General features: G+C 46.1%; 1 protein-coding gene across 2 annotated transcripts in view; it reads right to left on the minus strand.

Annotated features, from left to right (window-relative positions):
- Nucleotides 1–516: 516 nt before the first annotated feature.
- ZBTB9 (zinc finger and BTB domain containing 9) overlaps nucleotides 517–22448 on the minus strand; it is a 28244-nt gene continuing 6312 nt past the window's right edge. Inside the window, exon 3 of one of the 2 annotated variants that reach the window (XM_079781465.1) lies at nucleotides 517–635. The gene's annotated coding sequence lies outside the window, so the exon portion shown is untranslated. Of the gene's footprint in view, nucleotides 636–17478; nucleotides 17542–22448 lie in introns of those variants that run through there. The other variant, XM_079781464.1, reaches the window with a different exon arrangement.

Below are 22448 nucleotides of genomic sequence, written 5' to 3' on the forward strand. Positions count from 1 at the left end.
GAATTCTAGAAAAGACAGAGAATGTGGTAGAAGCAACATTTGACAGAACAATGGCTGAGAATTTCCCCAGTCATTAATAAACATCAAAACTACAGATTCAAGAAACACACACACACACACACACACACACACACACACACACACACACACTGACAAAGTATCTACATGCAAAATAATGAATTTGGAACCTTAACCAATGCAATATGCAAAAACTAACTCAAAATTGATTAAAGACCTAAAACTAAAAGCTAAAACTATAAAAACCTTAGAAGCCAACTTAGGGGAAACCTTCATGACTTCGGATTTGTTCATGGTTTCTGAAATATGACACCAGTGCAAGAAACACAAAAAATAGATAAGTGAACCTCATCAAAAGACACTATCACGAGAATGAGACCACCCATAGAATGGGAGAAAATACTTCATACATACATATTATCCGGAATATATAAAACACTCTTACAACTCAACAACCAAAAGATAAACAACCCAATTTTAAAATGGCGAGATGTTGTGGTGTTTCATCTCGGAGGGTGTTTGCTGGTTTCTTTCTGAAAGAGCTGATTTCATACCAGTCTTCGCTGGTGACACTCATCATGGTCTCCGCTACTCAAACTGGTCATCACGGGGCTTGGCTGTGAAGAATCATGAGAAAGGATATTCAAGCAGAATCTGCAGAGGATTACTTTTGGTATTAACGTTTTTCATTGTTCATAACCTGGTAGCCATTTATGACAGATACTGGGAGCCACAGGAAATCGCCACCATCCAACTAGAGTTACCGAGGTGTTTCATTAACCAGGATCAAATTGATGCCTCACAAAAGGAGAAACTGACGTTCACTACCTCAGGATGGTCTTAAATTAACTTGGACACCTTTGGGCCTTTTAAAAGTCTCTTGAGCATTTTACAATTGAAATAAATTCAGGCTTCACACAAAAATAAGATGGGCAAATATTTGTGGGAATGTAAAATGGTGCAGCTGTTGTGGAACACAAAATGGCAGTTCCTCAAAAAAAATTTAAACAGAATTACCATATGATCCACCAATTCTGGGTATATAGTCCAAAGAATGAGGAGCAAGGACTTACACAGACACTTGTACATCAATGTTCCCAGCAGCATTAACCAAAGCAGTCAAAAAGTGGAAACTACCCAAATGTTATACTATGGATACACAGAACATGGTGCATTATTCAGACATAAAAATGTATTGTTCGTATGTGTTTATTTTATGTACTAGAGGCCCGGTGCATGAAATTCATGCACAGGTAGGGTCCCTAGGCCTCGCCAGTGATCAGGGCCGATTGGGGCCTTCAGGCTGCCGGCCAAGGCCTTCCTTCATTCTGCGCCATCCCCTGGTGGTCAGTGCACATCATAGTGAGTGGTCAAACTCCCTGTCAGTCGAACTCCCAAGGGGACAATTTGCATATTAGCCTTTTATTATATAGGACTAGAGGCCTGGTACATGAAATTTGTTCATGGGGGGGGGGCCCTCAGCGCCCGGCCTACACCCTCTCTAATCTGGGACCCCACAGGGGATGTCTGACTGCCAGGACCCCAGGGGGTATGTCCAACTGCTGGTTTAGGCCTGATCCCTCTCGTAATCCAGGACCACTGGCTTCTAACCGCTCACCTGCTTGCCTGCTTGATCGCCCCTAACCCCTCTGCCTGCCTGATCATCCCTAACCCCTCTGCCTGCCTGCCTGATCGCCCCAACTGCCTCTGCCTGCTGGCCTGATCACCCCTAACTTGCTTCCCTGCTGGCCTGATCACCCCTAACCACCTCTGTCTCTGCCCCAGCCTAAGCTGCAGTCTGGCCTCCCTCTGCAGAAGGCAACCTGGCAGATCAGGGGAAGGCGCCGCCTCCATTACCCCATTGCTTCTGCCACTGCTGGCCTGAGCCTGGGCTCTTCGCCCACAGCTGCCTGAGCCTTGGCCCTCACAGCCACTGCGGCTTTGTCCAGAAAGACATCTGGAAGGTCATCCAGAAGACATCCGCCCTAATTAGCATATCACCCTTTTATTAGTATAGATTATTCATACATAAAAATGTATGAAGTACAATACACTATACATGAATTTTGTTACCAGCAAGGGGACCTACCTTGCCCTGAGTGGGTCTGCCTATGGCAGGCCAGGAGTGTGTGGGTTCTTGACTTCGCTCAGGACAAGTTTCACCTGAGTCCAGGTGATTTTGAGAGGATGTTTATGAAAACTGGGACAGTGAAACAAGGAAGGACTTAGGACAGAAGAAGCAACAGGTGAGCGTAGGTGGGGCTGCTTTGGCTCACTGAGAAGTCAGAGAAAAGGGCCTTGGGGACAGGTTCAGGGGTTAGCCTGGGACAAGTTGCCACTGCCCATTGCTCCCCTGATTGCAAGTCTTGTGGGGTCCTTTAGAGTTCAGGAGATGCATGCCTGTGGGGGAAGAAGAGAGGGGAGGGAAAGGCATGAGAGTACATCTATATTGAAACTGATAAAGTTTTTTAAGAGGTGAAAGCATAAAAAGAATATACATGGCCAGGCACACAATTTCATTGACTATGAATACCTTACTTCCTGTGTGTGAGAAAATAAAAACATTATTTAAATGAAGTTGATCATGGAAAGTTTATCAAGATCCTTCCAAGAAACACATTCCATTGGGAGGAATAATCCCGGAAAGATCTAAGTTGGAAGGAGAGGAATGTCATGCACTGAGTTGTGTCCCACACAATTTGTGTGTTGAAGGCCGTAACACTCGATGTGACTGCATTTGGAAACCGGGCCTTTAGAGAGGTACGTGAGGCGAAATGGGGCCCCAGCGGTGGGCCCTAATCCAACAGGACTGATGTCCGAGTAAGAATAGAGATGCCACGAGTGTCCACGCACAGAGAAAGGCCACGTGAGGACCCAGTGAGAAGAAGGTGGTCTGCAAGTCTCAGGTTTGCCAGCATCTTATCTTGAACTTCCGGTCTCCAGGACTGTGAGAAAGTAAATATCTGCTGTTTAGGCCGCACAGCCTGTGGTCGTTTGTAATGGCAGCCCTACAGACTAATTCTTGACAAAATATGTTTCAAGGAAGTTTTAGATCATGTAGACAGGACGATTTCTGTGGCTTGGAAAAGATCATAATTGTGACAAGAGCAGAAAAATCATATTAAAAAATGCAATTTCCAGCACAGTCTAGGGTTCTCAGAAGCACAGCACGAGCAAGGGGAGTGTAACACTTGCCCATTTGGGCCATTTTGAGTTTCTCGTCATGCTTTGTCAGTATTTTCACAAGGTGATTCGCTTCTGAAGACTCCACTGCCAAGGCAAGCAGACCATCCACCAGCTTCCTGGATCCGGACATGAGCGAACCTGACACTGACCATTCACTCACTCCCGAAGCTCATTCACCTCCTTTCCCACCGCTCAACTGGCAGCATCGACTACAGCTTCATCCCCTCTCACCTCCAAACTTCACCCAGGAAACACTTCGATCTTCAGTAACCATGTTTAAAACCTTGCCTTGTTTATTTTATTATTGCTAAGTGTCATTTGCCTTCATTATGTGTCTTCAGCATTATTTCACTGTTCATTTACATTATAGCACACATTTGTTGCACTTAAAAGGAAAACATGATTTGTATCCTGTTATGTTCTTGCACAAATAAACTCATTAGTGAGTCAATTAAGTGTTGACCAATTAGGTAACTGGTGTTTTAAGGCCTTATATTAAGCAGAAATACCTGGTCATTACATATATATTTAAAGTGTTTCAAGTACTGAGGGAAATTGGTTGGGGTTTTTAGATGTGCTGGGAATACATTAATATTTTCCCCTTTAAAATAATGCTGTGCAGGAGAAACCAAGATGGCGGCATAAGGTAAACACCTATACTTTGGCCTCACACAACAATTCTAAAACTGCAACTAGAAGACAGAGCGGACATCACCCAGAACCACGGGAAAGCTGGCTGAGTGGAAATTCTACAACTAGAAGGAAAGAGAAAAGGACACTGAGACTCAGAGGAGCTGTGGAGGTGTGGAGACCCGTGCACGCGGAAAGGGCGGGCGGCTGAATACGCGGCTGGCTTACTCGCGGCACGTGGAGAGGGTGGGCAGCTAACACGCGGCTAGTTTTCTCTTTCGGGAGGGAAACAAAACCTCCCGACTGCACTGAAATCCAGCTCCGGGTGAGACTTTGGGTACCAGACTCATTCGGGGAGAAACTGGACTGTCTGGCAGTGGGCGAAACTCGAGAGCAACCATCTCTCAGAGGTGCGCGCAGCCATTGCCACGGGACACGGAGACACAGAGCCCTCGTAGGGTGGGGCTGATGGGAAACCAAGGCTGTCTGCTCCACCCTGAGACTCTGCCCCATCCAAGCTGAGCACAAAAGCCCTCCCAGTGGCTAGCTTTCTCCCTCAGAAGGAAAACAAAACCTTCTGACTGCACTGAAATCCAGCACCGGGTGAAACTTTGGGTACTCACACTCATTCGGGGAGAAACTGGACTGTCTGGCAGTAGGCAAAACTCGAGAACATCCTTCTCTCAGAGGTGCGCGCAGCCATTGCTATGGGACATGGAGACACAGGGCCCTCGTAGGGCGGGGCTGATGGGAAACCAAGGGTGTCTGCTCTACCCTGAGACTCTGCCCCATCCAAGCTGAGCACAGAAGCCCTACCAGCGGAGACACTGCTGATCCTCACAGCCAATTGGCCTGGAGGTCAACTCCTCCCAGTGATACCAACAACAATCAAGGCTTAACCACAACAAGACGGCACACACAGCCCTCAAAGGGCTGCACCAAGAGTGTCCACCTCAGGTAACTGGGGAGGCTGAGCTACTGGGCCCTGCTAGGACTCCTAGCACACAAAGCAACTCCATCAACTCAGGGAAGCAGCTAAAATGCGGAGACAAAGAGGCAGGCCACAAATGAAGGAAATGGAGGAAAGCAAAAGAATGGATATAGAGTTCAGAACCACAGTTATAAGGTTTTTCAAGAATTTCCTAGAAAAGGCTGATAAATTTAACGAGACCCTCGAGGATATGAAAAAGGATCAACTAGAAATTAAGCATACACAGACTGAGATAAAAAATATATATATATTCGTGTGCCCCTGGATCCGGGTGAGGCTGGGTCCCGGGCCTGGGAGAGGCCACGCGCCCCTGGGTCCGGGTGAGGCCATGCGCCCCTGGGTCCGGGTGAAGCTGAATCCTGGGTCTGGGAGAGGCCGTGTGCCCCTGGATCCAGGTGAGGCTGGGTCCCGGGTCCGGGTGAGGCCGTGGGCCCCTGGATCCGGGTGAGGCCACGCGACCCTGGGTCTGGGAGAGGCCACGCGCCCCTGGGTCCGGGAGAAGCTGGATCCTGGGTCCGGGTGAGGCCGTGTGCCCCTGGACCTGGGTGAGGCTGGGTCCCGGGCCCGGGTGAGGCCACGCGCCCCTGGGTCCGGGTGAAGCTGGATCCCGGGTCCAGGTGAGGCCGTATGCCCCTGAATCCGGGTGAGGCTGGGTCCCAGGTCCGGGTGAGGCCGCACACACCTAGGTCCGGGTGAGGCCACGCGCCCCTGGGTCTGGGAGAGGCCACGTGCCCCTGGGTCCGGGTGAGGCCACGCGCCCCTGGGTCCGGGTGAAGCTAGATCCCGGGTCCGGGTGAGGCCATGTGCCCCTGGATCCGGGTGAGGCCACGCGCCCCTGGGTCTGGGAGAGGCCACATGCCCCTGGGTCCGGGTGAGGCCATGTGCCCTTGGATCCGGGTGAGGCTGGGTCCCGGGTCCGGGGGAAGCCGCGCGCACCTGGGTCCAGGTGAGGCCACGCACCCCCTGGGTCCGGGTGAGGCCACGTGCCCCTGGGTCCGGATGAAGCCGTGCCCCTGGGTCCGGTTGAGACCCAACCAGAGGGAATCGAACCTGCATTACCACCATTTGTCCACCATCCAGAGCTGAGGGGTCAGTGCCGACATGTACACATAAGGAACTGGTGGACATTGATATTGGGTCTCAAAAGAACTGTTGGTCCAGAAAGAAACTCACTACAGACTGATTCATTTGCCTGTCAGCATAACTATTATTGCTCGTCTCACATTCAGTTCATATAAGTATATCTCTAGTGACACATGATCTCGCTCATCTAGGGGAAATGATGAACAACATAGACTGATGAACAAGAACAGAACCAGAAACAAGGAGGCATCGATCGGACTATCGGGCCTCAGAGGGAGGATAGGAGAGGGTGGGGGGAGGGGGGAGAGATCAACCAAAGGACTTGTGTGCATGCTTATGAGCCTAACCAATGGTTAAGTTCAACAGGGGGTTGGGGCATCCGTGGGGAGGGGTGTGGGATGGGAATGGGGGGATGAGGACAAATATGTGACACCTTAATCAATAAAGAAATTTAAAATATATATATATATATATATATATATATATATATTTTTTTTTTTTTTTTTTTTTACAGAGACCTAAAAGCAGACCAGAGGATTGCAAGAATCAAGTCAAAGATTTGGAATACCAAGAAGCAAAAAGCACTCCTCCAGAAAAGCAAAAAGAAAAAAGAATCCAAAAAGTTGAAGATAGTGTAAGAAGCCTCTGGGACAACTTCAAGCGTACCAACATCAGAATTATGGGGGTGCCAGAAGAAGAGAGAGAGCAAGATACTGAAAACCTATTTGAAGAAATAGTGACAGAAAACTCCCCCCACCTGGTGAAAGAAATAGATTTACAAGTCCAGGAAGCGCACAGAACCCCAAACAAAAGGAATCCAAAGAGGACCACACCAAGACACATCATAATTAACATGCCAAGAGCAAAAGACAAAGAGAGAATATTAAAAGCAATAAGAGAAAAACATTTAGTTACCTACAAGGGAGTACCCATACGATTGTCAGCTGATTTCTCAACAGAAACTATGCAGGCCAGATGAGAATGGCAAGAAATATTCAAAGTGATGAACAGCAATAAACTACAACCAAGATTACTCTACCCAGCAAAGCTACCATTCAGAATTGAAGGTCAGATAAAGAGCTTCACAGATAAAAAAAAAAAAGCTAAAGGAGTTCAGCACCGCTAAACCAGAATTATATGAAATGCTGAAAGGTATTCTTTAAGAAGAGGAGGAAGAAGAAAAAGATAAAGATAAAAATTATGAACAACAAATACGTATCTATCAACAAGTGAATCTAAAAACCAAGGGAATAAAAAATCTGATGAACAGTATTAACTGGTGAATATAATAGAATCAGGGGCATAGAAAGGGAGTGAACTGACAATTCTCAGGGGGAAAGGGGAGTGGGGGGTGCGGGAAGAGACTGAACAAAAAGGGTACACCTATGGATGAGAACAGTGGGGGGGGGGTAAGGGCAGAGGGTGGGATAGGAACCTGGTGGAGGGAAGATGGGGGCGAAAAAGAGGAACAATTGTAATAATCTGAACAATAAACATTTATTAAATAAAATAAAATAAAATAAAATAAAATAATGCTGTACAATACATACATACATACATACATAAAATAATGCTGTACAGGTCTGGCCAGTGTGGCTCAGTGGTTGAGTGTTGACCCATGAACCCGCAGGTCCTGGTTTGGTTCCCAGTTGGGGCGCAAGCCTGGGTTGCAGGCTCTATCCCCAGTATGGGGCACGAGGGAGGCAGCTGATTGATGTTTCTACCTCTCTCCTCCCTTCATCTCTCTGAAATCAATAATAATGATAATAATAATAATAATGCCATACAGACACCCACTACCTAAAAATTTACTATCCAACATGTTTTTAGGAATGGATTAGATCTTCTGAGGGATACTTGAATTGGGATACAAGGTACTGAAAGAATAAAGGCACATAATTATATTGCTGTGTACTTAATGTCGCATTCCATTAGAAGACGTAATCAACCATTTGTAATGCTAAGATTTACCCTCTATCTTAGGGTGGTGACATGAGATCACTTCATTTACAGTTAACAGTTCCCTCTTGAGACTAGAAAGGAAAATATGTGGTGTTACTTTCGCTCTATATGAGTGTTTACAACCATCACTTACCTATTGGTTTTAACACCAATTGATAATCCTTGTCTGAATCAATAATTTTTTGGAAGTTTGTGAAATTTTGTTTTTCTAATTATTTTATTTCTTTTTTGTATTAATCTAAATTTATTTATTTAAATCTTTATTGTTGAAAGTATTACAGATGTCCCCCTTTTTTCCCTCCATCGCCTCCCTCCACCTGGTTTTCACCCCATCCCAGGCCTTCACCACCCTATTATCTGTGTCCATAGGTAATGCATACATGCATATAATATCTTTGGTTAATCTCTTCCCACCCCAAAACCTCCCTTCCCTCTGAGATTTGTCAGTCTGTTCCATGTCTCTATACCTCTAATTCTATTTAATTCATCAGTTTATTTTGTTCATTAGATTTCTTTCATTTTTTTATGTTTACTGATTTCAGAGAGAAAGGGAGAAGAAGAGATAGAAATATCAACTATGAAAAAGAATCATTGATTGGCTGCCTCCTGCATGCCCCACACTAGGAATCAAACCCACAACCCTGGCCTGTGCCCTGAATCAAACTGTGACCTCCTGGTTCATAGGTCTATGCTCAACCACTGAGCTACACTGGCTGGGTATTCATTAGATTTTGTTTGCTTATTTTAATTTTTTTATTCAATTGTTGATAGATATGTATTTATTGCCATTTTATTGTTCATATTTTTTATCTTTCTCTTCTTCATCATCTTCCTCTTTTTTAAGAATATCCTTCAATATTTCATGTAATACTGGTGATAAACTCCTTTAGCTTTTTCTTGTCTGGGAAGCTCTTTTTTTTTTTTTTTTTGTACCTAATATGTGTGCCTTTTATTTATTTTTTTTTAATTTCTTTATTGATTAAGGTGTCACATATTTGTCCTCATCCCCCCATTCCCATCCCACACCCCTCCCCATGGATGCCCCAACCCCCTGTTGAACTTAACCATTGGTTAGGCTCTTATGCATGCACACAAGACCTTTGGTTGATCTCTCCCTTTCCCCCCCACCCTCCCCTATCCTCCCTCTGAGGCCCGATAGTCCGATCGGTGCCTCCTTGTTTCTGGTTCTGTTCTTGTTCATCAGTCCATGTTGTTCGTCATTTCCCCTAGATGAGCGAAATCATGTGTCACTAGAGATATACTTATAAGAATTGAATGTGCGACGAGCAATAATAGTTATGCTGACAGGCAAATGAATCAGTCTGTAGTGAGTTTCTTTATGGACCAACAGTTCTTTTGAGTCCCAATATCAACGTCCACCAGTTCCTTATATGTACATGTCGGCACTGACCCCTCAGCTCTGGATGGTGGACAAATGGTGGCAATGCAGGTCCGACTCCCTCTGGTTTGGTCTCGGCCGGACCCAGGGGCACGGCTTCACCCGGATCCAGGGGCCCACGGCCTCACCCGGACCCGGGGCCAGGCTCACCCGGATCCAGGGGCCCGCGGCCTCACCCGGACCCGGGGCCAGGCTCACCCGGATCCAGGGGCCCGCGGCCTCGCCCGGACCCGGGGCCAGGCTCACCCGGATCCAGGGGCCCGCGGCCTCGCCCGGACCCGGGGCCAGGCTCACCCGGATCCAGGGGCCCGCGGCCTCGCCCGGACCCGGGGCCAGGCTCACCCGGATCCAGGGGCCCGCGGCCTCGCCCGGACCCGGGGCCAGGCTCACCCGGATCCAGGGGCCCGCGGCCTCGCCCGGACCCGGGGCCAGGCTCACCCGGATCCAGGGTCGCGCGGCCTCGCCCGGACCCGGGGCCCAGGCTCACCCGGATCCAGGGTCGCGCGGCCTCGCCCGGACCCGGGGCCCAGGCTCACCCGGATCCAGGGGCCCGCGGCCTCGCCCGGACCCGGGGCCCAGGCTCACCCGGATCCAGGGGCCCGCGGCCTCGCCCGGACCCGGGGCCCAGGCTCACCCGGATCCAGGGGCCCGCGGCCTCGCCCGGACCCGGGGCCCAGGCTCACCCGGATCCAGGGGCCCGCGGCCTCGCCCGGACCCGGGGCCCAGGCTCACCCGGATCCAGGGGCCCGCGGCCTCGCCCGGACCCGGGGCCCAGGCTCACCCGGATCCAGGGGCCCGCGGCCTCGCCCGGACCCGGGGCCCAGGCTCACCCGGATCCAGGGGCCCGCGGCCTCGCCCGGACCCGGGGCCAGGCTCACCCGGATCCAGGGGCCCGCGGCCTCGCCCGGACCCGGGACCCAGGCTCACCCGGATCCAGGGGCCCGCGGCCTCGCCCGGACCCGGGGCCAGGCTCACCCGGATCCAGGGGCCCGCGGCCTCGCCCGGATCCGGGACCCAGGCTCACCCGGATCCAGGGGTCCACGGCCTCACCCGGACCCGGGGCCAGGCTCACCCGGATCCAGGGGTCCACGGCCTCACCCGGACCCGGGACCCAGACTCACCCTGACCCAGTTCCCAGCCTCACCCGGACCCAGGGGCGCGCAGCTTCACCCGGATCCGGGACCCAGCAGGGTTTCGTCTTCTTGATCCCATTTCCTGTTGGTCAATTCATTCTCAGTAATTCCTTCGGCCATTTTCTCAGAGCTCCAGGGCAGCCGCCGCAGAACTCGTTGGGCGGCGGGCTCGGCGAAGCTCCGGTGTGCTCGGTGCGCGGCAGCGGGCTGGTCCGGGGTGGCTGCGTTGGCCCTTGGGTCTGCAGCGGTGGCCGGTCACCGAGCGTGCGCACCTGGCCGCTTCCGGGGCGTTGAGATTCTTGAAGGACTCGGAGGTCAGCAAGCGCGGAGTCTCCCACCCCATGTCTCCCAGGGGCTCGTCTGTCCGTGCTTGGCAGCGAGTGGGGCCTTCCCCTCAGCCGGAGACCGCTGGGGGAACTGCGCCGAGCACTTTCCAGGCCGCCACTGTGTCGTCTGAGCCGTAGTTCTTAAAGTGTGATCTTTGGGTCACCGGCATCAGCATCATCCCGAGTACCCCTCTCTTTTATTCTAGTTGTAGAGCATCTGCTCAGTCAGCCCTCCGGTGGTTCCGGACGGTGTCCGCTCTGCTCTCCCGTCGCAGACTCAAAATTGTTGTGGTAGGCAGCAATCAGGCTTGTGCCCTATGCCTCCATCCTGGTCTTCCTTTGTATAGTTAAGTCTTGATTGTTGTTGGTGTCGCTGGGAGGAATTGTCCTCCAGGCCAATTGGCCGTGCAGATCCTCTGTGTCTATAAAGGAAGAGTTGCTGTGTAGGAGACAGATTTATGGGCCGGGTCTTGGTGCAACAAGGCTTTGGCGCTCACCGAGTCTGCCTCTGGAATGTGTCCTTTATGCTAGTGGTTGAAATCTGGTGTCATCTCACACCGACCACTAGATGCCCTCGTTTCTGGGTCTCCAATGGTGTGCAGGTCAGCTGAGACCACTCAGCAGGAATTACGGCAAAAACTGCAGTTTCCTCCTCCTGTCTGAGCGTCCCTAGAGCAGTCTGACTAGAACCGCAGTTTATCTGGTCAAGCTGCCATAGGGCAGGCCACCCACATGCAAAAGCCGTTGCTCGGAGCCCAGGTGTGCCTGCAAGACGTGCGGGGCGGACCTGCAAAACGAGCGGGGCGGGTCCCAGGGCGGGGCGAGTCTCAGGGCGGGGCGGGGCCTCGGGGCGCCACCAGGCCATGGCGAGGCGAACCGCACTGGCTGCAAGTCTGCTTTTTCTGCTTTCCACGTCTCCAAGCCCCCTCATTCCGCACTCCAGCGCAGCAAACACTGATTGCTGGGCGCATCTCCGCAAGGAAGTCACTCCCACTCTCCGACAGGAAGGCCGAGAGTCCAGCCTCTTCCCGCAGGTGTCTGGGGAGCTAATCTCCCCTAGGGTTGGAACAAAAGCCACAAGTCCCTTCCCCCGACCCACGCGCCTCCGCACCTCAGCTCCTCCCGAGTTCGCTCTTTCCTCTTCTCTCTTAGCTGTAAATCCACCATTCAGCCAGCTCTCCTGTGGTTCTGGGTGGCAGACGCTCTGTGCGCGGCGAAGTTCCTTTGTTTAACTTTGAAATTGCTGTGCGCGAAGTTCCTTTGTTTGACTCTGCTGCCTTCTTGGTTCTCCTCTCTCAAAATGGCTAGAGGACTTGAGTGTAAGACAGGAAGTCTTAAGAATCCTCTAAGTCGGTGTTGGCGGTCTCCGGGGCCCCGAGGATCTCAGTGGGGAGCTGGGCCAGGTCGGTGACGCGGGTGGGCCCGTCTCGCAGAAAGATGGTCTCTTCCTTCACCGAGAGCCGCTGCGCCGAGTCCGCGGCCGCCGCCACAGCAGCTGCCGCGGCGCCCACGAGCTCATGGCCCCGGCTGCGGTGCTGGCTGAGAGGAGCAGCCGCTCGGCCTGGGGAGACGCGAGCAGGAGTCGCCGCGCTCACCAGTCCATCTTTTAGTTGTTTTTCCGAAACTGCCATGCGAGGCAACAGATCAGCCGTTCACCTCCGCCGCCATCTTGGCTTCTCTGGGAAGCTCTTTATCTGACCTTCAATTCTAAATGATAACTTTGCTGGGTAGAGTAATCTTGGTTGTAGTCCTTGCTATTCATCACTTTAAATATTTCTTGCCACTCCCTTCTGGCCTGCAAAGTTTCTGTTGAGAAATCAGCTGATAGTCGTATGGGTGCTCCCTTGTAGGTAACTAACTGCTTTTCTCTTGATGCTTTTAAGATTCTCTCTTTGTCTTCAACCCTTGGCATTTTAATTATGATGTGTCTTGGTGTGAGACTTTTCCGGTTCCTCTTGTTTGGGACTCCCTGAGCTTCCTGGACTTGTAAGTCTATTTCTTTCACCAGGTAGGGGAAGTTTTCTGTCATTATTTCTTCGAATAGGTTTCCAATATCTTGATCTCTCTCTTCTCCTTCTGGTACTCCCATAATGCGAATGTTGGTATGCTTGAAGCTGTCCTAGAGGCTCCTCACACTATCTTTAAATTTTGGGATTCTTTTTTCTTTTTGCTCTTCTGATTGGGTGTTTTTGCTTCCTCATATTCCAAATCATTGATTTGATTCTTGGAATCCTCTACTCTACTATTGAATCCCTGTAAATTCTTATTTCAGTTAGTGTATGCTTAATTTCTGACTGGTTATTTTTCATATCTTTGACATTCTTACTAAAATTCTTTGGTCTCACTAAGTCCCTTGATGCTCTCATTAATTCCCTTGAGGCCTTCATTAAGTTCCTTGAAGCTGAGTAACCTTATAACCATGGTTTTGAACTCTGTATCCAGTAGTTTGCTTGCTCCCATTTTTTTCATTTGTAACATGTTTCTTTGTCTCTGCATTTTGGCTGCTTCCCTGTGTTTGTTTCTATGTATTAGGTAGAGCTGTTATGTCTCCTGGAATTGGTAGAGCTGTTATGTCTCCTGGAATTGTATTAGGTATCCTGTAGGGCCCAGTGGCTCACTCTCCCAAGTCACCTGAGCTGGGCACTCTACATGCACCCCTGTATGGGCTGTGTACACAGTCTTGTTGAGATTGAGCCTTGACTGCTGTTGGTGTCACTGGGAGGCATTGACCACCAGGACAATTGGCTGTGAGTACCATTTGTGACTACAGTAGAAGAGCTGCTGTGCAGGAGACACTCCTATGGAGCATCCTATGGGGCTTCAGTGCTCACTGAGTCTGCCCCTTGAGTGTGTCACTTGTGGATGTGTAGAGTTGTAATCTGGTATGGTCTGAAGTTGTTCACTGAGTGCACTGGCTCTGGGGCCTACCGGGAGGTACAAAATCAGCCACTGCCTGGGGCCACCTGGCAAGAGGTACAGAGAGATCTGCAGATGGCTGCTACTTGTATTGGGTTAGGAAGTGCCCAGGCGAGGCCCAGTTGTGAAGCAAAGCAGGCTGGTGCTAGTGCCGGGTCTCAGGCCTTTTATTGATAGTTTTGGGCACAGTGACTGCAATTGCTGCTTGTTTAAGAGATTTTAGCAAAGTCTGAAGCCTGAGCCAGGACAGGCCATTCATATGGAAAAGCTGCTGCAAACAGCTTGGGTCGGGCTGCAAATTGGTTGGGGCAGGGCTTAGGAATCACCAGGGCAGAGTGAATACTGTGAGCCATGCTGATGGAAACTCAGATATGGCTGCCAGTGAGCTCTGTGATGGGAGAGGTCCTAGTACAGGAACAATGACCCATGCTTGCAGGGAGAAAGCTGCCCCCAAGTTCCTGCCCCATGTCAGAGAGTTCATTTCCTCCTCATATGTCCCTGGATTCCCTCAAAGCCTCTACGTAGAGCTGGAGCTCAGAGGAAGTGAGACCATATAAGTTCGTGTGCAGGCCACAATCCCACTGGTTTTTACAGCCCAAAATTACGGGGACTTCTCTTCCCAGCTCTGGAACTCTGGGCTGGGGGTATGGTGTGTGGCTGAGACCCTGCTTCTCACAGGAAGTCTTGGAGATATACCTCCCAAATAAAAAAAAGCCACATGTGAATGTCGGATCAGCCCATTCTGCCCCTCTGCCCCTCCCACCAGTCTCAATGTGCTTTCTTCTTTACTTCTCTAGTTGTAGGACTTCTATTCAGCCAGATTGCAGGTGGTTCTGAATGGTAGTTGTTCTGTATTTTAGTTGTAATTTTAATATAGTTGTAGGAGGTGGTGAGTTCAGGCTTTTACCTACACCACCATCTTGGTTCCTCTTTTACCAGTATTTCTCTTATATTGTTTAACTAGAATTCTGTGACTTTTTTCTTCATTAACTAAAACTTTTGGTTATCCTAAAATACATTTTTATTGGGAGAGAAAAATGAATGCTTAATATTTTTTAATTGACAATTTTCAAAAAAAGTTCCTGTTTTAATAGTTGCCTCAGATGATAACAAATGAGACTTCTTGACTTACTCTCATTTTGAGTTTCAATATAAAATAATGAATTTTCATTGATTCAATGTGTTCAATATAATAATTATTCTTTTAGTTTCTCAGATTGTCACAACTTTGCTCAGTGGGGACACTTTCATATGGGCTCCTGGGTCCTTTTGACATGACATTATCTTCAAAAGCTTTCTGGCTTCTTAACACAAAAGCAGTGTCCTAGGTATATCTTGTAAAGTGCCTGCTCTAGACCTGGAATCAGAGATTTCTGGAAGAATCCATATTTTGTTGTAATGGAAAATGGGATTAAGATTACAACATGGGCACTAGGACTGCTCACTACTTCTAGTCCATTGTATAGAAGTAGATGTGAACAAAACCATCTCTATCTTTGTCCTTTCATGCTGTGATCTTTGAGCAACCTCACTGTCCTTAGCAAGAACACCAAAGCTTGCTAGTTGACTATCTGTGTTCCTTAAGATGTAGCCATGAATATTATTGTTAGTAACACCCAGAATAGCATGACAACCAACATAAATTTCAAAGACTATGGATTATAAACAATCATCTATTACAAGACCACCAGGAGGTCCTGCATTCTTTGTCCCTTTGTCTTGTCATTCATTAGTACCCAGGTTATACTATTTTACAAGTATAATTAGAGGACAATAATTTGTGCAAAACTGCTGGACTGTCAGTCTGCTCCAGCCCAATCTTCCTGTAAGTAAGTATATTACCCTGTAATAAATTCTGTTGCATTCTATGGAGTTGCCTGCTTCATCTTTCAGTCTGAAGGTACTTTCTTGTTTTGGTGGCCAATACATCTTTGCCCCACCATCAGACATCCATTTCAATTAGTGAATTCATATTGATTTTTTATTTTTAATACTGTTATGTTTTCACTTATTTTCTTTGGTTATATAATAGCATATCTTTTATTCTAAAATATTGATTCCTTACTAATATAATCACTGATGCCCTTTAACCTATTTATAAGAAAATACTGTATTTTCAAAATTTCAGTATTGGTAATACTACAAACAATACAACTTCTGAGAGAAGTTCAAAATTTAAGCAAGTATAATTAATATTTAAGGGTTTAAAGTTTGATATTTCATTTGGAGATTTTTGTCCTTATAGTACATCCCATTAAGCATATAAAATCTTTAGAATTAGCTCTATGTAATTACATTGCCAAGTTAATATGGTTCATCTGTGCTTAAATTAAAAGAATTAAAAATTTTTCTTTTATTTTTGACTAGAGGCCCGATGCACAAAATCCGTGCAAGGGCCTTGGCCCCAGCCCCCACCCACTGCCACCACAGCCGGGGGCCTCTGCTGCCTCTGCCACAGCCCCTGCCCACTGCGGCTTTGTCCAGAAGGAAGGACGTCCGGAAGGACGTCCGGTCTAATTAGAATATTACACTTTTATTATTATAGATTAAGTTATGGAATACATCATTCAAAGTATACATAGAAGGGTCTTAGAGTACACTAGTCTTGTTTCTGGCCTTACCTAACTTCTTTCCCCATTTTTATTGGTTTCTTACTTATTCTAGCAGTGTTTTTTTCTTGCAAATGTAAGCAAATCTTTCCTCCCAATCCTTACTGTCTTTCATAAAAAACATAGCATGTTTTATATACTATTCTGCACTTTGCTTCTTTCACTCACTATATGCTGGATATCTTTCTACATCAATACATGGAACAATGATTATTTTAAGAGTCAAACAGAAAGTTTTATTAACTTGGACAAGAACACAAACCAGAATGTATTTGTAGTATAAAATACCTAAATAGACATTCTTAAAGTGTATAGCTATTTCTGAATTTATTTCTCAGTCTCTTAAAAATGGACTTTATATACACAAGGTATCATTTAGTTTATATAGTTATCTAGAGCTCATATATTTGGCATTTTTATTCAATCCATAACTATGGATACATTTATCTAATCACAAATAATCAATGCCATCAAAAAATAAGGGACCTTGGAGGTGGCTGATCGGTGTTTCTCTCTCATCGATATTTCTAACTCTCTATCCCTCTCCCTCTCTGTAAAAAAATCAATAAAATATATTTTTTTTAAAAAGAAGAACTGACATATTAAAAAAAAAAAAAAGAAAAAGAAACACTGACCTAATTGTTGTTGTGTCAGAAGACAATTCCAGCATGTCAGCAGGGCTGATTCATCTGGAAATAACTGAGTGCATTTTCACAAACCTGAAAAGGATGCATAAAATGATTGCTTGCTGCCACACACCTGAGGGCATTTCAGTCTACATGTTATTGCCTACTACTGGCCAAACACCTGCACAGCCAAAGGCAATTCCTCCAATCTGACAATGGATTCTGGCCTTTGATGCATATCTACACTGCCTTAGGAGAAACCCCCCTAATAAAAAGCCAGGGATCCTGAGATAAGAGAGAACTTGGTTTCTTTAGCCAAGCTCCTCTGGCCCCCAAATTCCTTCCAAAATTATGTTTTGTCTCTGGAATCTTAAATAATTTACACACGGCGTCTTCTCCAGATTCTTGAACCCTTCTAGATGCTGGATTAAGATCACTGGTATTGTTGGACCAGACTGCAGCCCATTAGATGGAATGGTCCTCATCTAAGTGTGCATCCAAGAATTAATTTGAGGGAAACACTACAAGAGCTGTGTGGACACAGATCTGCGGGACTCCAGGCATGTTTATCTTCTGGGAAGCGGTCATTGTCATTGATTATAATGAGGATGTTTTGTGGCTCCTGTAGCTTCTCAGAAGTTCCCATCAGAGCCATTGGTGTGCTGGCAACAAAACAAAGATGGAGTCAAAGGCTGTGGGTTTTGTGGGTGTGGGTGAAAGTTTTTCATTGTTTGTTACATTTTCTGTCACTGAGATGAGACTCTCGCCCAGAGGGCATTAAGTACCTGGATTGAATATAAAGTTGCCAAACATGTTCCAAAAAAAAACAAGGGTCCTTTTTAAACCGTAACCATAATACCACTATTACAACTAAAAATTTTTTTTCTTTTCTACAACTAAAAATTTTAACAGTAACTCCTAATATCATCAAATGTCCAGTCGGTGGTTGTGTCCCCAGTTGTCTCATAAAAGCCATACATTTTCTTTAGATTTTTTTTTAAACTATGATCAAGTAAGGTCCACACAATATAATTGGTTAATATGTCTTTTAAAATATTTCAATCTATAGGTTTCTCTCCATCCCTTTTTCCCCTTGCAATTTTTTTAATGAAGAAAATGCATTGTCGCCCTAGCTAGTTTGGCTCAGCCTGCAGACTGAAAGGTCCCAGGATTGACTACGGTCAAGTGCAGGTACCTCAGCTGCAGGCTCAGTCCCCACGTGGGAAGCAACCAATGGATGTATCTCTTTCACATCAGTGTTTCTCTCTCCCCGCTTCCACTCTCTCTAAAAATCAATGGAAAAATATCCTCAGGTAAGGATTAACAATGAGAGAGAGAGAGAGAGAGAGAGAGAGAGAGAGAGAGAGAGAGAGAAAGCGAGCGAGCACATTAGTATAAATACTAAGAAATCCTTAGTATGTCTTACAATCTGTTTTGCAGATTGATCACGGTGGTGTGGTTTAATGTTTCCCTGCCCTCTGCACTTTCTGTGAATTGGTAGTTATATCTTGAGACTCGAACATTCAAGTTCGATATTTTGGGCCAGACTAATAGGTGGTGGTGGTGTTTTTTATAAGAAGCAAATAATGTTTGGCTGTTTCTTTTTTGTGGTGCTAGCAGCCACTAATGTCCAAAACCTAGATCCTTTAGATCCGTGGTCGGCAAACTGCGTCTCGCGAGCCACATGTGGCTCTTTGGCCCCTTGAGTGTGGCTCTTCCACAAAATACCACGGCCTAGGCGAGTCTATTTTGAAGAAGTGGCGTTAGAAGAAGTTTACGTTAAAAAAATTTGGCTCTCAAAAGAAATTTCAATTGTTGTACCGTTGATATTTGGCTCTGTTGACTAATAAGTTTGCCGACCACTGCTTTAGATCATTAGTGGTTCATTTACTTATTTATTTATTTCTATTTTTGCAAAATATATATAACATAAAACCATTTAAACAATTTTAAAATTTTTATTTATTGGTTTGAGAGAGAAGAGAGAGGGAGGGAGAGAGGAAACATTGATTTGTTGTACCCCTTATTTATAAAGTCATTGGTTGATTCTTATATGTGCCCTAAGGATCGAACCAGATCGAACCTACAACCTTGGTGTATCGGGGGCAACGCTCTAACCAACTGACCTACTTGATCAGGGCTTAAACCACTTTTAAGGGTATAGTTCACTAAGTTCATGCACATTGTTGTGCAGCCATCACCACCATCCTCTGCAGAACTTTTTTCATCTTTCCGAACTGAAACGCTGTACCCATTAAACAATAACCAATTTTCCTCTGCCCAGCCCCTGGCAACCACCATGCTACTTTCTGTCTCTGTGAACATGACTGCTCTCCATCCTTTGTGTAAGCGGATTCATAAAGCATTTGTCCTTTTGTGGCTGGCTTATTTTGCTTAGCATAATTTCTTCAAGATTCATTCATATTGTAGCATATACATGAATTTCCTTTCTTTCAGAAGTTCCTTCCTTTTCTTTTATTTATTGATTTTCGAGAGAGAAGGGGCGATAGAGATAGGGATCAGTTGCCTCCCACACACACCCCGATCGGGAATTGGGCTCATAAAGGGGCATGTGCCTTGACCAGGAATTGAACCTGCCACCTTTCGGTGCACAGGTCGAGGCTCCAACCAACTGAACCACACCAGCCAGGGCTAGCATATTCTTCCTTCTTAAGACTGAATAACTAATGCGAGGGTGATATCCAGCATCTAGGAGGGTTCAGGAATCTGGAGAAAGGCTGCAAGTAAGTTAATAAAGAGACTAGAAATATAATATAAATTTGTAATCCATGGGGGAGCCAGAGGAAGCTTTGCTGTAGTAGCTAAATTCTCTCTATCTCTGGACCCAGGGCTCTTTTTATTCCCACATTTTGCCCTATAGCAAAGTAGATATACATATCAAAGGTTAAGGTATGGTATACAGTAGGCATTGTCAGTCTGGAGCAACTGCCTTCGGCCGCTCAGCTGTTTGGCCAGCAGCAGGTAATAACATGTAGATTGAAATGCCCTCAGCTGTCTGGCAGCAAGCAATCATTTATGCATCTTTTTCAGGTTTGGGGAAATGCTTGCGGCCATTTCAGTAGGCAATAATATGTATCTTCAGCCCTTGCTGAAGGCTCAAGGTCCACCAACCTTTTGATGAACTTCTTGCATTTATTATGACATGCTGGAATTAGCTTCCAGCAAATAACATTCCATTTTATGTCTATATCACACTTTGTTTATCCATTCATCTGTTAGTGCACACTTGCTTCAGATGTGGTAATGTTTCTTAACGAATTTAATCTAAAATTACAAAACAAACAGTGGTTATATGTGAAACATATTGCAGCCAAGCCATTAAAGTTGTTTAAATTGCAGATATTATCAAGCTATTATGCATACTTCCTGTGCTATCAAAGGTTAAAACAAAAAGCAAGATCTCCATTTCCACAGAAATTTGCAGCTGATAGATTTTTCTGAGCTCAAACTACAGTCCCAGCAGTGTTTTCTGGACTTCACTGCAAGTGCAAAAAAAATTCTATATCTAATTTCACAATTGAGGAGCTTCCATTTAACCATCAACTGGATGTGATTAGTCTACAATGTAATGATAAAAGGCAAGTATCAAGAGAAGAATATAACAAAGTTCTATAAATGCCCTTCAAGTGTTGAATATGCTCAATTAAAACCATATGTTCGTGGCCCTAGCCAGTTTATCTCAGTGATTAGAGCATCACCCTAAGGACCTAAGTGTCATGGGTTTGATTCCCAGTCAAGGACACATACCTTGGTTACAGGTTCAATCACTGGCCTGGGTCAGGGTGAGTTCGGGAGGCAACCAATCATGTTTCTCTCACATGAATGTTTCTCTTTCCTCCACCCCTCCTCCTTCCCTTTCATTCTCTCTAACAAAATCAATGGAGGGGGGGAAAAATTAATGGAAAAATATCCTTGGGTGAGGATTACAAAAAGATCATATACTCTTGGATATCAGTATTTGGCAGTCCTATCTGTGTGAAGACATTTTCAAAGATGAAATATGTAAGATCTCATTACAGATCAGCATTAACAGATAAACATTTGCAATTAGCTTTGATGATAGGGAACACTAACTTTGAATCCCAATTAAGCAGCAGACCTGTATTACCAAAAAATAAATGTACTCAGTTATGTTTTGAATTCTGTCAATAAAAAATTTGTGATTTGTTTTCTTTAATTTTTATGCGATTACATAATATCCTTGATTTTGCTTCTTGGCATGCAAAGTCTAATATTTTGTATCTAGTCCCTTATAGAATAAGTTTGCCAACACTGATCTAGAAGAATACTGGACAAGTACATTGGGCTGCCCACTGGATACTCCTAGACATTCAAACAAAAACCTGGATCCACTCCCAAGTTCTTCTATTCCCATCTGCTACTCATTAAATTGCCTCTAGTTTATTGTTCAAGCCAAAACTCTAGAAGTCTTCCTTGATTTTTTACTTTCCCACAATGTCTCTATTAATCTGTTAGAATGTCCTGTCAGTCCTGCCTCCAAATATAATAGTTTTAATCCATCTACTTCTCTCCATATCTGCTTTTAACCACCTCTGCACTATTGAAATAGCTTAATTGGTCTCCCTGTTTCCACTCTTGTCCCCTAATGACCCAATATTCATTCTGTAAACTGAGGAAACTCTTTGAAATGTTACTTTAAACTCTTTTAAAAATAAATTTTTATTGATTTCAGAGTGAAGAGAGGGGGAGATAGAAACATCAATAATGAGAAAAAAATCATTGATCCACTGCCTCCTGCACGCCCCCTACTGGGGATCGAGCCAACAACCCTGGTATGTGCCCTTGACCCGACAAACCCGGGACCCTTCAGTCCACAGGCTGACGCTCTATCCACTGAGCCAAACCAGCTAGGGCTACTTTAAACTCTTTATTGCCTTTCCATTGTATTTAGAATAAAATCCAAATTCCTCATCACAATCTGCAGGGCTTTAGATAATCCAGCCTCAGCCTACCTCTTTAATCAATCTGCAATGGACTTAATAATTGTACCCCCCATCCCAATTTATATGTTGAATTCCTAACATCCAATGTGATAGTATTAGGAGGCGGTGCCTTTGGGAAGTGATTAGGTCATGAAGGTGGAGCCCTCATGAATAGGACGGGTGCTCTTATAAAGACACCCCAGATAACTCCCTTTCTCTTTCTGCCAGGTGAGGATACAACGAGAACATGACAGTCAATGAACCATCAGCAGGTCCTCACAGCACAGAACCTGCGGGTGCTTGATCCTGGAATTCCCAGCCTCCAGAACTGTGAGATATAAGCTTCTGTTGTTTATAAGCACAGTCTATGCAGTGTTACAGCAGCCCAAACAAACTTAAGACAGCTCATTCCTCTCCAGGTCCACTGGTTTCCTTGTCAAACATCCAACCCCTTTCTTTCTTGGCCTTCGAATCTGCTAAACACTTTTAATGGGACACCTTCCTTGCCCAGCTTTGCAGCTCTGGGTCTTTCTTTTCCTTTGGATACTAGATCAATGCGCACAGTATTGCCTTCCTTTTCTCTTACTCTCCACCTTACTACCTAG

Source organism: Cnephaeus nilssonii, assembly GCF_951640355.1.
Source record: "Cnephaeus nilssonii genome assembly, chromosome: 9".
Lineage (NCBI taxonomy): Eukaryota > Metazoa > Chordata > Mammalia > Chiroptera > Vespertilionidae > Cnephaeus > Cnephaeus nilssonii.